Raw genomic sequence first — 16,206 nt, 5'->3', positions numbered from 1 at the left:
GTGTCTGTGCATTTAGAGGTACATATTATCAGGAAAGTTGTTAAGTGATTTTCTGTGATTTTGGATTTTTGGGCTTTAAATCTTATTGAATTTAATTTCTAGCTTCTTTACCTTACATGAATTTCTATTATGAGGAATAAACTATTTTTTTTTGGGTCAATTCAGAGTTTAGCTAGTCTAACTAGCTATTTTCCCTAATTGATTATTCACTTAAAAAGTGAATAAGTATTGAAAAAGGGATTTGTTTTCTCACTTTTTGATTTTGCAATTTAGAAATTAGAGAGATTTTTTGAAATCCTCTTTTTGAAGGATTGTGTTTCTGCTCATTGTGAGAGCTATGAGCATGTGATCTTCACAAGGTCAGTCTTGTTGGATCCGATTTAGGGAGACCCTACTTTTCTATCTCTTTCCATAGTATCAATGAGTTATTTATTTTATTAGGCTGATTTCAGTTTCTGCCCCTTTTGATATCAGGTAGGGCTTTCCTATTTTCTTATTTTTTCTTTGTTTCAACTTCTATTTCTAGTTGCAATTTTTTAGGAGGCTAAGAGTTAGTGTTCCCCTCTATTTTTGTTTGTTGGTTCTGCCTAGTTGGTTAGGTATGAATATTTTCCCTATTTTGGGGATGGGTTTTTGGGGTTTTACACAATTATACTTGTCATTCTTGCATACAATGTCCACACCAAAATATTATTGGATTTTAAGGGTTTTTGTACCCAAATACCAAATGGGTTTTAATTTTGAAGTTTTCCAAATTTTTGGGTTTTTATCTCATGTTGTGTGCCACCCTATTTTCTCAAGTTTTCTTGGCATGAGTTTGGTCATGGACTTGGACCATTTGTTTATATATTAGTTAGACCATTGTTGCACTTCTATATTGCATTGGGATGCATGTCACATCCTTCATCCTGAGTCTACTTCCGATTGAGTGACTTTCTGCTTTGTGTTCTCATCTAGTCCTTGTGTTATGATCTTTGTGATGGTGGTGTGCCACACATAAGTACATACATGTACAATTGTCAGGTGACTTATGGGGCCTAATTTTCCATGGTACTTCTAAAATTTATGATCATTGGGGTTGGGTTGGGAATTTGCATGCATATGGGCACTCATCATTAGATGAGCATGGGTAGGGTTGGGTAGTATATGGAGGGGTCTTCTATCTTGTAGCCTAGTGATCATTATGCCTAGAGGGTTGGCAAAGGAAATTTTAATTAAGTGATAACTAAATAACACACTGTGTAGTAATAAAACTTATGATAATAATCTGTGCTAGAGCCTTTTCATTGAGGGAGTTGAATCTGCATGACCTAAGCTTGGGCTTGTCAATGCCAAGTGACTCTCCATGATGTCAACCCCTAGCCCCTACTTATTAGCCCATTGATTGTCTAACTAGGACCTGTAGTTTATGCATTTTCTATGTTCTTGGTTTTTATTCATTATACTATCTAGTCTGTGTGTGTGTGTTAGCCATGGATGTTGTGCTATAAGCACATTTATAGTTGGATCATTATCTCCATTAGTATGATGGGAGTGGGCCTATAGGTTTCATATGGCTGGGAAGTGTAGCTACCTATACCACTATTGGGGATTGGTGTAGAGAGATGGTCTACTATCCTGGTGTAACCGTTGTTGAATTTTTTCACTTGTTACTTTAGGTTCCAGAGTATGCTTTCTTGTGATTTATGCTTTCATTGGAATGCTTGTATATCATGTTTAGATGATGTTAGTTTATTGACACATTTCCTCTTTATGATGATTAGCATATGATAGATGATGTTATATGTTTTGTAGGATTATCTTATGCTTTACTTCTAACATGTTAGATTTCCTTACTCTTATGTTGTAGCACATTTTAGCAGTGACATCCTCATAAGATAGCAACAATGATCTAGTTGGAAGTTTGAGATGTTATGCATAAGGGATGGCTAGGGCCCATGATGGTCTTATGATGCTATTATGGTTGGGAGGAACCACATACTTAGTTTTGTTATTTTGTTCATTGCAATGTTGCTTTAGGTTATTGTGATGTTGTTTTAGTACACTACAATGTTTCCTTCTATACTTTCTCTTCACTACTTGTTAGATGATTAGATATAGTTTCTATCTTTTAGTATAATGTTCGAGTGTTTACACCTCAAGTTATGGATTTGGTACTCCCCGGTGTAGAGGTTCTAAACTCTATTTTACTATTTAGTTTGTCCTTGGAGAATTTTATGCATATCCTTGGTGACCATGTGTTAACATGGGGTGATACTATAAAGTCTTGCATGACCAAAGGAGTTCTATCATGCGATACTAGAAATCATCACACCTCTTAGGAAGAAATGTCATGTGATACTAGAAAGTATCACACCCCCTTTTGAAGGAGCTTGATACGATATTGGTAAAGTATCACATGCCCCTTTGAGGAGTGTCACCCAATCCCTAAAAGTGTTGCTTCCCTTCTAGAGAAAGGTCATATAATACTAGAAAGTATCATACAATGCTGATTTAAAGTATCACCTAGTATTCGTAAAAACTTGTCTAGGTAGAAAATGGGCACTTTTTGGTTGGACCTGAGATTTTTAGGAAGTGTTTTGGCTACCCTCTTAGGTGCTTTTTAATCCTTTTGCATTTTATTTGGAATTCAGAATATTTTGATTTGAATTCAGTTATGCATCTTCCATTGTCAGTCATTTTGGTTAGTAGTCATATTTGGAGATTTGTTGGTGTTGGGATGTTTGATTAGACTTACATTGTGATCTTTGTGATTCTCCTATGTTGTGTGTCATGTGCATCCATACTTGTTAAAAATAAATTAAAAATGTCTTCACTCATATTTATCCCTATTTCCAAGGATCTCTGGGCAGGCATTACATAGTTACTTTTAAGAATTCAAATAGACAATGAGAAAGAGGACTTGAATTTCCAAACCCCTAATTAGAAATTCTATGATAATGTATGCTTTTTGGTTGATAATAATTTTACATACATACAAGCTATAATACCTAGGTTGATATGGTTGAGACCTTTAACCTATGAGGTTAATATATATGAAGCGTCAATAACTATTATGACATTATTGGAAAAAGAAATAGATAAGAATGTGAAGTACTTTTGAAAATATAAGGAAAATAAAAAAAAGGTCACAATTGAATAAAAAATAGCTACACTGGACCAAAAAAAATGGTCAAGAAATTGGAGATGTCACTGGACATAGGAGCTAAATAAGAAATGCCATTACAAGGTGATGAACAATCTAGTAATGATGGAGGAAATGAAGAGGAGGAGGAAGAGAGTGTAGAAGAGAAAGGGAAAGAAATAGTTATGTTCAAGCCTAAGGCTAATAAGGCAAAAAAAAATTGTGACTGTCAAGCCTAAGGTGAAGGAGAGTGTTGAAGAAAAAAATAGTAAACCCAAGCCTACTCCTTCAAGACAAACTAGGTCATCCAACAATATAGCACAAGAGGAGCTACATAAGAAAAACATAGTGAAGATAGTTGCATTAGGTGAAGGACCAAGTTCATATAAAAGAAAATAAAAAATATAAAAAAATGAGCCAAGCCAACCAACTAAGCAACCTAGAAGAAGATTGGTACTCTAGAAGGAAAAATAGATGAACAAAATATTGATTCTGATGATATCATCCAGTTAAAAGTGGTTGTACATAATCCTCCAAAGAGAATTGTCTAATATATGTGAAAACATAAGGAGTGGTTTAGGTTTTTAAGGTTTCAAATTTATTAAGTATGATAAATTAGAAAAGGATGATAACATTAAGATAGAGGAAGAAGTATTGGACATGATGGAAACCTTCAAGACAATGCATTTAGAAATTGGTAAGCATGTTCCTAATTATTTGTACAATAAAATTGATGAAACATGGCAATATGAAACAATGAATAAAAGGAAAATTTGAGAGGGCACTTTAGCTCAAATAATGGTTGATTTCACAAAGAAGAAAATTGCAAAATTTATGGACAAGTGTAGGAGTAGATTTGTTTCTAAACATAGAGCATTTTTAGTTCTAAACAACAAAATTGAGGACATTGTTCAATAGAGAAAAATTGTTTGGAATGAAGAAAAGAAATATAAAGGTACATTCAAGTAGATTGAGTTATACAATAAGGAATACATTGATGATGAGCCTAAGAATATTCAAGAGGCTATAAGGAAAAAGATGTAGGAAAGTGAGAAAAAGGAAATCTTTACAGTTAAGGATGTACGAGAAGAGACCCATTAAACATTAATGATTTGACTAAGAAAGAGCTCAAAGGTGAGATTATTATTAATAAAACTTTTGACACATCATTACAATGTTCTAATATTGTATTGATTCAACTCCAAGATCATCCCAAGGTAGCCACACAAGAAAGTGCACCAATTGTAGATACTGCACAAGACTCTACCACATTACCTATATTTTTAATTGAGTGGAAGGAAAAACAAGATGATAAATAAGGAGATAATGTCAAGAAATAGGGGCAACAAACCAATACTATAGATAGTGAGCCTACTAAGCATGGAAAGAAAGATCAAGCCATTGAGGGCACTATTACTAATGAAGGAGAAAAAGGAGAAGAAAGACCTAAAGATCAAGTAGATTAGTTTACTATAAATTTTGTACGACCTCAATGGGAGGGATTTAAGGAGGTTGATAAGTCAATTTCTATAAGTAAATTATAAGTTACTACAATAGATCAACTAGGTATACAAACACCAATTCCACAAGAGACACCAAAAGAAAAGGAGAAATAAAGAAAAGTGATCACAAGATCAAACCAAAAAATTGATCCGAGTTCAATAGGTGAACTCACATAGATCAAGGACCAAGATGGAAAATAAAGCATGAGTATGGAGCTACCATCATAGATTTGATTTTGCAAATATCATTGTCAAGCTCCAACACTCCTGATTCTAAAGGAAAGAGGTTGAAGAAGAAAAAGGTCAAGTCACCTAGGAAAACAGTAACATTGGAAAAAGTTATAGTGATTCCAAAGATGGATGCTACTAACTTATTTTTTGAAAAAAAGTAAATTTAAAAATATTTACTAGCAAGGAAGACCAAGAAAAAGAAAATGAAGAGAGAGCTTCAACAGAAGCAGGTCTTGCATAAAATTAAAGACATTCTTTAGAGATAGTCGATGTGGAGAACCTAAATGAGAAAGCCCCTATCATTCAAAAATTACTACAAATAGTTGACAAACACAAAAATTTTGACATTGATACAAATGAGAAGCTCATGCGATGGTCAAAAAGAAAGTTTAAGTAGAATTGTTCTGAGAAAGTTTCAACTAGTATTGTTGTAAAGCAAGTTGAACTTTTTGATATGGTAAATAGATTAGAAGGAGAAGAAAATAATGTATAACCTTTGTACAATAAATTATGTTATGTCACCTATTTTACCAAGCATACTCAAGAGTTAATTGATAAACTACAATCTTATTTGAAGCATAGTAGAAGTTTTACTAAGTATAGGATCTTGTTCTAGCTCATTTCATTTTGATAGGTTGACATTTTTAGAAGGAAGATTAGCCAAGTTACTAGCTGAAGATGGGAGAATAAAAGATAATCTCATAGTCATTCAAAAAATATTGAATCCATTCTTAGAGGTTATGAAGAGAGATTTAGCATAAGCCAAGGAGCTAACAAAAAGAAATCCAAGACTCAATGCATTTGATAGTCTAGTTGATATAGAAACATTTCTAGAAATAAAGATCCAAGTCTCACAATCTATGCAAACCAATTGGGATAATGCATTGGCCATGATTTTAGAGATTTATAAACTATTTTTGAACAAGCATGAAATTAATACAACCCCCTAGGAGCCTTAAGTGTAAGAAACAAGCGAGAAATGAGTTTTATATGTATGTATGATCAAAAGGCATGCATAGTAGAAATGAAATAATTTAAAAGTTATTAGTCATGTATATACATTCAACACATTGTATATGTTGAAGACTTTGTGAAGAGAAAGTCATAGTCTAAAGGGAAGTACTTCCATTTTTATTTTGAATGTAATGTTTTGATCATGAAAATTTATTTTTCCACTAATGTGAAAGGTGGAATTGTTGATCCCCAAGTTATGTTGTCTATTGGTGCAAAACACTTAGCCATTTACAATGCAAGGTTGGTCGATCATCACTATGATCGATTCATCTTATACATGTTGAGCATTGTAAAGAGAGATTTGTACATATTAAGTTTTAAGTGATAATCAAGGAAGTCAATGGTCACCAAGTACTCTAGTGCATACCGAGTAGTATGCATATTCTAAGCCATTATAATATTATTATATTCTAAGTTCACATTTATGTTGAGCATAGTAGAAGCCAAGTGTCATCATATGCATTTAGTTATGGTTAGGCATCATGATGCTTCAAGCGCCAAGAAAGCTGATTTTGAAATAGTTATTTGAAATTGTACAAACATTAAGGTAAACTATTTTTCCTGATATGGAGATTATTTTTTTTGACAAAGGAGTTTGTTATGGAGTCAATTACACATTTTTTAAGGGTTATCAATCCATATGCAAGCAATCTAGCCAATTAGACAAACAAAATGTCTAAGCAGTAAAAGAGGCAAATCTAGATCATTAATCTTGATCAAGAAGCTTCACCAAATAACTATTTTAGGTGGGTTTATGAGTTAATTTCATGTATGATGTGCAAATCTAAAGTGTGATGATTAAAGAAGAGACAATGTATATGTGAAAGAAACAAGGAAGAGTGACCAAGTATTCCATTTTTGGTATAGAGCACCTAATAAAATGACTTTTTTTATTCAATATAATAAGGCCTTAGGATTGATGAAAAATGTCCTTAAGGCCATCCACCTATGTAATGGATACAAGACCCCAAGGTGTTAATATGAACCTATATGAACCTCAGCATCAATTGGTCCAAAAGGTGGAATTTTAGTTTGTTTTGTGTTGTCTAGGTTGGTTTAAAGGTTTTTAGCCTTATAATAACACTTAGAAATGATTGGGATTGGTTTAGGATTTAAATTGGTTAAAATGTCTAAAAGTGCAAAAATTGCATTAGCAACTTTTTGCAACAAATTGACAAGTGGATAAAACTACCATGGGGTGGTTCTACCTACCTAGTAAAGGCCTATAAAGGCTCTAAGAATCTGATGGATGAAATATAGCATCGTACTTGCCTTTTGAATTAATAAAATCTATTGTTTCTGGGTTATTTTGATTGGTTTTTCTGTATAGTATGGCCTTTAAAGGATTGGAGAATGATTTTTTTTCATTAGTTAGTTAGTACTATTTATTTTTGGAGTTTTGGCATTCGTTTCAAGTTCCCATCAATCCAAGAACTCAAGTTATCAAATTATTTTGGTCATTGCCTGAGAAACCCTCAAAACAAGGGTTTGGCCAAAGAAATGGCCCTAGTTTGAAACTCCACTGTTGTAAATTCTTCCAAAATTGCATGGAGTAGGCTAGGGCAATGTGCTATCATATTTCAAAGACCTAGAGATAGGAGGTTGCAATAGAGATTTATGGGGGCAAGCCCCAGGTCTAATATTACCCATGTATTAGACCTTGTTTGTGCAATTTGATGGAGAAATACGAAGAAAAGGAGTTAAGGACTTGGTGAAATAGTGAAACACTTTCAATTGGGTTAGGAGAATACTTTGGAGTTGGAAGATTGATCCCATGAACCCATTTCTTGATCATTGCCTTGTAGACCACGCCTAAACTTACTAATTAGGCTTGAGTGCATGGTTGGGGTTAACACATGCTAGAAGGGAGTAGGGTCTTGTAACTTTGGAGTGCTTTGATACTTCAAAAAGGGTATCCAAAATTGTCTTTGGTTTGCCAAGTCCTTTGCAATAATTTTGTGTTATTGGTGAAAAATAGTGATAAGAGACCTAATTGTCTACTAGGTCTGTTGTAGTAGTTTGCATTGTAGGTTGTCAGCAAGGGTTCCAATTAGTGTTTTACCTTATTTTGGTTATATTGAAGTTTTCCTAAACTACTTTTGGCCTTGGGAATTCTTTGGATTATAAAATCCCACTTTTATTACGTTGTGTAATAGGTCATTGCTGATCCAATAAGGATAAGCTAGATTCTTGTCTTCCTTGGGTGAGTGGAGTTTATAACTTGTTGGAAAGTTGCATTATCAATGCAGTATTCATTTGGAAGTGAATCATAGCCCTTGTTTAGTTGTTGAGGAGTTAAGAGGTTTTAAGGGTAGTAGGTTGATTGTTTGGTGCTTCCTTACTTTGCATCAAGTGGTATTAGAGCCACTTTGATTTGTTGAGACACAATGTTTGATGGAGGAGAAGAGCCTAAAAGGGAGATCCCCTTGAGGATCACCAATGTAGAACTAGCCAAGCTAGTTAAGGAAGAAATGGTAGAGAGTAGGGTGGTCTAAGAAGAGAATAGGACCATGAAGATGGAGTTGGATAGCCTCAAGAATAAGATGAGAAAAGTGAGTGATAATGAATCAGAGCCTTAGGAAATAGAAGGGGATGAGGAGCAAGAAAACATCCCTATAGATCAAAGGCCTTTCCTTGCTGCATTGGAGAGGGTTGGAAAGAAAGGAGAAGGGGACTTGCCCACTTTTCATGGTAAGTTGGACCCTGATGTATGCATGGACTGGATTGAAGCCCTAGATAAAAACTTTTAATGTGATAAGACCCCTAAAAATCAAAAGGTTAGGATTACCAAGGCTAAACTCAAAGGCCCTACTTTGAGTTGGTTGAACTTTTTGCAAAATGAAAGATTGGATGAGGGAAAGGAGCAGATTTATACATGGAAGAAGATGAAGGTAGAGATAAGAAAGTAGTTCATACCAGAGGATTATGAGATTTTGGTGCACAAAAAGTTGCAAAATCCTAGACAAAAGGACTTGGATGTCAGTGTCTACACTCAAGAATTTCACAATTTGACCCTCAGAGCCAAGCTGTATGAGACAAAGAAGAAAAAACTTGCAAGGTATGTGAACAGTTTAAAATATAGTATTCAAGATGAACTAGCATTGATTACCTTGGGTTTAGCGCATCAATGCTTTAACATGGCTTTAAAAATTGAAGAGAAATATAAGAGAAAAGGTGAAACAAGTAGTAGGGGTAGAGGCAACAATAATAGGAGTAGATGTAGGTTCAATGGAAGGGGATCCTTCAAAAAAAATTAGGAAGAGTCTAGTGGATCAAATGCTAATGGGGAGTCCACCAATAGAGGGTCTTTTAGGGGTAGGAGACCCAATGGTAGAGGAAGATCTAGTGGAAGGGGGCCTAGTGTGTTTATAGGAAAATTCTTTACTTTTAATTAGGTAGGACATCAGTCCTTTAGATGCCCTAAAAAGAACAAGCAAGGGGATATGAGAATCCAATTGACACAAGAGAGGATAGTCAAAGTGTCACTTCTTACCAATCAGCCACTTCAAGGCGCACACTTCCAAAGCATGGGGAATAATTGATGATGCAAAGAACCTTGATTAAAGCCCCTACAACTATAGAACCACCACAGAGGAAAACATTGTTCAAAACATTATGCAAAGTAAAAAAGAAGGTCTACAGAGTCGTAGTGGACTACGGATCTTATGATAATGTGGCCTCTAGGGAAATGGTAGACAACTTGAAACTAACAAAAATCCTTCACCCTTACCCCTACAAGGTGTCATGGTTAACAAAAGATAAGAAAACCCTCATCAATGAGCAGGTGTGGGTAGAATTCAAGATAGGAGAGTATCATGACAAGGTTTTATGTGATGTGGTAGAGATGGATGCATGCCATTTGCTTCTTTGGAGGCCATGGAAATATTATGTGTGTGCAAAACATGATGGTAAAACAAAAATTTACACCATAACCAAGGATGGGATTGAATACACCATGCCACCATTACCTGATGATGGAAGCCTAGTTACAAATGGGGTAATTTTGGTAGGAGAAAAAGAGTTCATGAGAGTAACTAAGGAGAAGAATACACCATACTATGCATTGGTTGTTAGACCTCAAAAACATCTGATTCAACCATTACAAGATCCACCCAAGGTCATCAATGTTGGGCCTAAGGAGGTAAGGAATTTGTTAGAGAAATACAAGGGGATAGTTGCAAGCAACCAACTAGAGACTTTGCCTCTTGAAAGAGATATTAGTCACTGTATAGACTTCATCCTAGGGTCTACACTTGAAAATAAGGCAGCCTATAAGATGAGCCTGGAGCATAATGAAGAGATAGCAAGACAAATTGAAGATCTATTAGCCAAGTGGTTTATTAGAAAAAGTATAAGCCATGTGCAATCCCTATAGTCCTAGCTCCTAAAAAGGATGGTACTTGGAGGTTATGTACAGATTCAAGGGAAATCAATAAGATAACCATTAGACATAGGTTTCCTATGCCAAGAATAAAGAATCTTTTGGACTATTTGGGGAAGGTAAACATCTATTCAAAGGTCGACCTCAAAAGTGGATATCATCAAATTAGGATCAGGGGTGGAGATGAATGGAAAATGGCATTTAAAACCTTAGAAGGATTGTATGAATGGCTTGTGATGCCTTTTGGCTTTTCAAATGCACCTAGTACCTTTATGAGGCTCATGAATGAAGTCTTGAAACCTTTCTTGAACAAGTTTATTGTGGTGTACTTAGATGACATTTTAATACTAAGCAAGGAAAAAGATGAGCACTTAAGGCACCTTGACTTGGTTTTGAATAGGCTTCATGAGGAGAAATTGGTGATAATTTTGAAAAAATGTTCTTTTTTTCAAAATGAACTAATCTTTTTGGGGTTTTTGATATTAGGAGGAGAACTAAATATGGATCCTTCCAAGGTTGAAGCCATTCTTAACTAGCCACCACCCACCACTCCAACAAAGGTAAAGAGTTTTCATGGCATGTGTAGTTTCTATAGAAAATTTATAAGAAACTTTAGTGGTGTGTGTGCTCCAATGATATAAGCAATTAAGGGAGGAAGGAAATGTGCATTTTCTTGGACTAAGGAGACAAATGATTCTTTTGAATGCTTGAAAAGAAAAATTGTAGACCAACTAGTTTTGGTGTTACTTGATTTCTATAAATTGTTCACAATAGAGTGTGATGCAAGCAATAAGGCAATTGGAGGAGTTCTAAGTTAGGCGAGTAGGCCTATGACCTTTTTCAATGAAAATCTTAATGAGACCAAGAAAAAATATTCAACCTATGATCTTGAACTCTATGCTATGGTGCACTCCCATAGAAAATGGAGACATTACTTATTGCCTAAGGAATTTGTTGTATATACTGATAATCATGCTTTGAGTTTCTTGAATAGGCAGGAAAAGTTGAATCATAGGCATATGAAATGGATTGAATTTCTACAAGCTTATACATTTACTATTAAGCATAAAAAGTGAGAAACTAATAAGGTTTCTGATGCACTTAGTAGGAGAAATCTAACCATTCAGGAAATTTAGTTGGAAAGCATTGGGATCCATGCAATGAAGAATATGTATGAGGAAGATGAAGACTTCAAGGAGGCCTACCAAGTTTTTAAATCCATGGGTGAAAGGTACCACACTAAATTTGGTGAGTATATCTTGCAAGAAAGTCCTTTTTTTAAGGGGAGTTAGAATTGTGTTCCCAAGGGATCCATTAGGGAGAATATCATAAAAGAAAATCATTGTGGTAGTTTAGCATAGCATTTTGGGGTAGATAAAACTTTGGAGCAGGTTAGAAGGTTGTATTATTGGCCAAGGTTGCAAACTGATGTTAGGAGATATGTTGAGGAGTGTCTATTTTTCCAACAAGAAAAAGGAGGCTCATCAAATGAAAGACTTTACACCCCACTCCCAATACCTCATAAACCTTGGGACTCAGTGAGCATGGATTTTTTTTTTGGTCTACCAAGAACCAAATCAGGTTATAACAATATTTTTGTGTTTGTGGATAGGTTTTCTGAAATGGCTCATTTCATGCCTTGCAAAACTACTCATGATGCCTCCCATGTAGTAGGTTTTTTCTTCAAAGAAGTTGTTAGGCTTCATGGTTTTCCTTTATCCATCATATCAGATAAGGAACCTAAGTTTTTGGGGCATTTTTGGAGGATATTGTGGAGAAAACTAGGCACCAACTTGTGTTTCTCAACTGCCTATCACCCTCAATTAGATGGGTAGACTAAGGTAGTCAATATGTCATTGGGGAATATGCTAAGGGGTCTTTCTAAAAAAAATGGTGCTTCTTGGGATTGTGTCTTGCCCTAGGCAAAATTTTCCTTCAATGATTTTATCAATAGAAGTACTGGTTTAACACCCTTTCAAATTGTTTATGGCACTCATCCTAGGGACACTTTGGAACTTAGGGAAATCAAGGATATGGAAAGAAGAAGTGCACAAGCTAAGGATTTTGCAGAAGTAATGAAAGAAGTCCATCAATAGGTATAAGATAGATTGCAAAACACATCCACTAAGTACAAATAGCAAGAAGATAAAAGAAGAAGACAACTATAGTTTAAGGTGGGGGATATGGTAATTATTTACCTCAATAAGAATAGACTTTCGAAGAAATTACATACCAAACAATAGATGAAGAAGATTGGTCCTTTTAAAATAGTGAAAAATTGTGGCAATAATGCCTATCAAATTGATTTACCACATTATATTAATTTGTAACCTATTTTCGATGTCTCTAACCTATATACTTTTAAAGGTGTTGTTGTAGATGATGTGGATGTAGGTATTATAGTAGATCTTAAGGAAGAATTGAAATATAACATCCCACCAAAGTAGCAGATGCAGCATGGATGTTAGAAAAAGATCTCAAGGCACATGGATTTGATCCTTCACTTAACAATACTCCAGAGACTAGAGTTTCCTTTTATGTAGGGGAAAATGGTATAGAGCACCTAATCGAATGACTTGTTTTATTCAATGTAATAAGGCCTTTTGATTGATGAAAAATCTCCTTAAGGCCATCCACCTATGTAATTGATACAAGACCCCAAGGTAATAATATGAACCTCGGCATCAATTGGTCCGAAAGGTGGAATTTTGGTTTATTTTATGTTGTCTAGGTTCGTTTAAATATTTTTAGCCTTAGAATAACACTTAGGAATCATTTGGATTGGTTTAGGATTGAAATTGGCTAAAATGTCCAAAAGTACAAAAATTGCAAAAATTGCATTAGCAACTTTTTGCAACAAATTAACAACTTTTTCAAAAACCACTCCCAATGGCTAAAACTACCATGGGGTGGTTCTACCTACCTAGTAAAGGCCTATAAAGGCTCTAAGCATCTGATGGATGAAATATAGCATTGTACTTGCCTTTTGAATTAATAAAATTTGTTATTTCTAGGTTATTTCGACTAGTTATTGTATGGCCTGAAAGGACTGGAGAATGCATTTTTTTGCATTAGTTAGTTAGTAATATTTATTTGTGGAGTTTTGGCATTGGTTTCAAGTTCCCATCAATCCAAGAACTTGTTGAGATAATGGGTGTTGCACACATTGCATAATATTGTTATTTTATTATTTTATTTTTATTATGTAATGTTGTACCTAGATGGACATGCAACATGTAAAGATTCCCATGGAATATTCTTCATGAGTTGTATTGTAACATTGTAAAAATATTTTATGTAATTATTTAATATTGGGGAAAAAAGAATTAAATGCTCAATATTAAATGTGGGGTCAGTGGGTTAGGTAGCACATGGTTTTAGCACATGGTTTATGTAATACCACTTAGTGGTTTTGTGGGACTTGCTACTATATAAGCAGCCACAAGGGTAGTTTTTGTAGAGAGAAAGAGACTGACAAGGAGAAGACAAAAGGCAAGAGTCGAGTGGGACAAGGCTTGACAGGTTAGCCAAGGGAGCATTTGTGAAGGTTGAAAGCATGGCATGGGATGTGTGGATTCATGCTTGTTCACATAGTTTTCTCGGTTGTGGCTATGGCCATGAAGGCTTCCATGGTTGTATGGCAATGGTATTTTTTGCTGAATAATACATGGTGATGGATGCTTTTGGAGGCTGGGTTTTTCCCTCAATGAGAGTTTTCCAAGGTATATCTTGTGTCACATTTTGTGGGTATGTTGTCTATTCTCTTGCATGTGGATTTTAATTTCGTGTTTATTTTAGATCTATTATGGGTTATGTGGAAACAGTTAAATTCTTTATTGCCAAGTTTTCTTACAAGTGGTATCAGAGCTAGGTTTTATTATTGTAACCCTAGATTGAATCCATGGGAATGCATGAGAGGATAAAAGAAAAGGGCAAGATATATGAATGATTAATTGTAGATCTGAGGGTTTTGGATTTGCTGTTATGATGGGATGTTCAAATATTTGGGCATGTGAAATTGTTGGACAAAAGAGTTTTTCGGATGTTTCATTTAAAATGAGGGTTTTGGGGGGTAGCTTGCATAAATGACCTCCTGGGTAAAAACAGACCTCACCATTGGATCCGGGTCGACATTTCCATAAAATTTGATATATAATATGCCCTAGTTTGGCCATGTTCAGAGAAAATGAAAGAGTTTTTTGGTTTCAGCCCATGATGGCCGTCAAATTTAATCCCATCGGAATTTTCATCACTGAAAAAAATTTAAAAAAAATGAAAAATCGTACTAAAAATGTTAAAAAGACTGTCTTAGTAAAATGGCCATAACTTTCTCTCAGAATATCGGATTTCAGAGTTTTTATAGGCGTTGGAAAGCTAATTTAGAGCACTACAACATGGTGTAGGTTTGGTTCTATGATTTTGACATTTTGTCAGGTTTTAAGAGCCCTACAGTTAGATGTTGTTTATTTTGAGCACGGATTAGGGCATAACTTGGGCATACAGAGTCAGATTTTGGACTTCAAGTAGTCAATGGAAAGCTCTACAAATTGGTTCAGATTTGGTGTAGGTTTGGCATGATTTATTTATTGATATATTGATCTAAATAGTTTATAGGTATATTTTGACTATGGTAACATTGTGAGTTTATGACATTGGAGATTTAAGTTTTGATGTCATTGTATACTCAGTTCATATTTCAAATTGGTCTCATGATGATATGGTTATTAGTGTTTAGATTTGGATATGCATGATGACTTGTTGGGTCTACAAGTTGTGCAGTGTTGTAAGCGGTCTATACTTACAGGTTGCATTTATAGCTTGGTTATGGGTTGTCTTTGCCCATTGATCTTTCATTATTGGTGCATATTCAGATTGGTGGCTTGGATTTGGGTTGTCTATGCCCTAAGTCACATGATTTTATCTTCATGTAGAAGGGATGAGATGTTGTTACCAGGTACAGTCATGGTGGAGGTTTGTGGTTGACTATGCTGACAGGTTGGACACATTGAGAACCAGATGCTCAGTTCATGGATGTGATCATGGTGTCATGGATTTTGGCATGACATGATTGGTTATACAGGTACATCCTTGATGTTCATTAGCTTGGATTTCTGATTCAGTTATGGTGGTATATCTTCTTGGTTGAGGATCATAGTTATTTAGTTTCTTTTGAGGAGCTCATGATGTGCACTTTGAGTTCTTTGATGGTTTGATGCCTTGGTTGATTCTCATGGTTAGAGGATGGTATTTTCATCATGATGTCATGGATAGCTTGGATACACAGTTTAGTGGGAGCTTGTGATAGTGATGGGGTGACAGTGCAATATTAGTTCCTGATTTGATTTGGATCTTCATATAGGAGATGGATTTTATGATGCCATAGGTGACTTGGTACCACAGTTGAGTGGGAGTTGTTGGCATTGATATATTTATTAAGTGTTTGAAGATGTTGGAGGTTTGTCTTAGATCCTGTTGCTGTAGAAGCATCTTTGACATTTGCATGGTTCACTTGTTATCTTCATGGTGTGTGAATATGGTTAGATCTTGAGGACTCATGGAGTTCTTGGTTATCTTCATGGTATGTGGAGATGGTTCTTCATGGTATGTGGAGATGGTTTTCTTCATGGTGTGTGGAGATGGTTGCATCTTGAGGACTCAAAGGGTTCTTGGCAAAGGTGTGGTTTATGTTTTTATTTGGCATGTTATCCTTGGTGTGAGGATGGTTTCATTATTATGTCATGGTATACTCTTGATACACGTTTAGAGTTGTGACATATTATGGTGTGTTCATGTGGAGCATGTTATCTCTTTAGTTGAGATGGTAAGATCATGTTGTCATGTTTATGTTCCTGAGGCCATGGTTGGAACTTGGACATTGATCTTGGTTTAGTTTCTTGGTATTGAGTACACTGATCATAAGCTGGATACTTCATGATATTGTTATGTTGCATTTG

Source organism: Cupressus sempervirens, chromosome 7 (genome assembly GCF_028749045.1).
Source record: "Cupressus sempervirens isolate cs-2001-9-10 chromosome 7, ASM2874904v1, whole genome shotgun sequence".
Classification (NCBI taxonomy): Eukaryota; Viridiplantae; Streptophyta; class Pinopsida; order Cupressales; family Cupressaceae; genus Cupressus; species Cupressus sempervirens.
The sequence above is the reverse complement of the archived record's forward strand: the minus strand, read 5'-3'. Positions refer to the sequence as shown.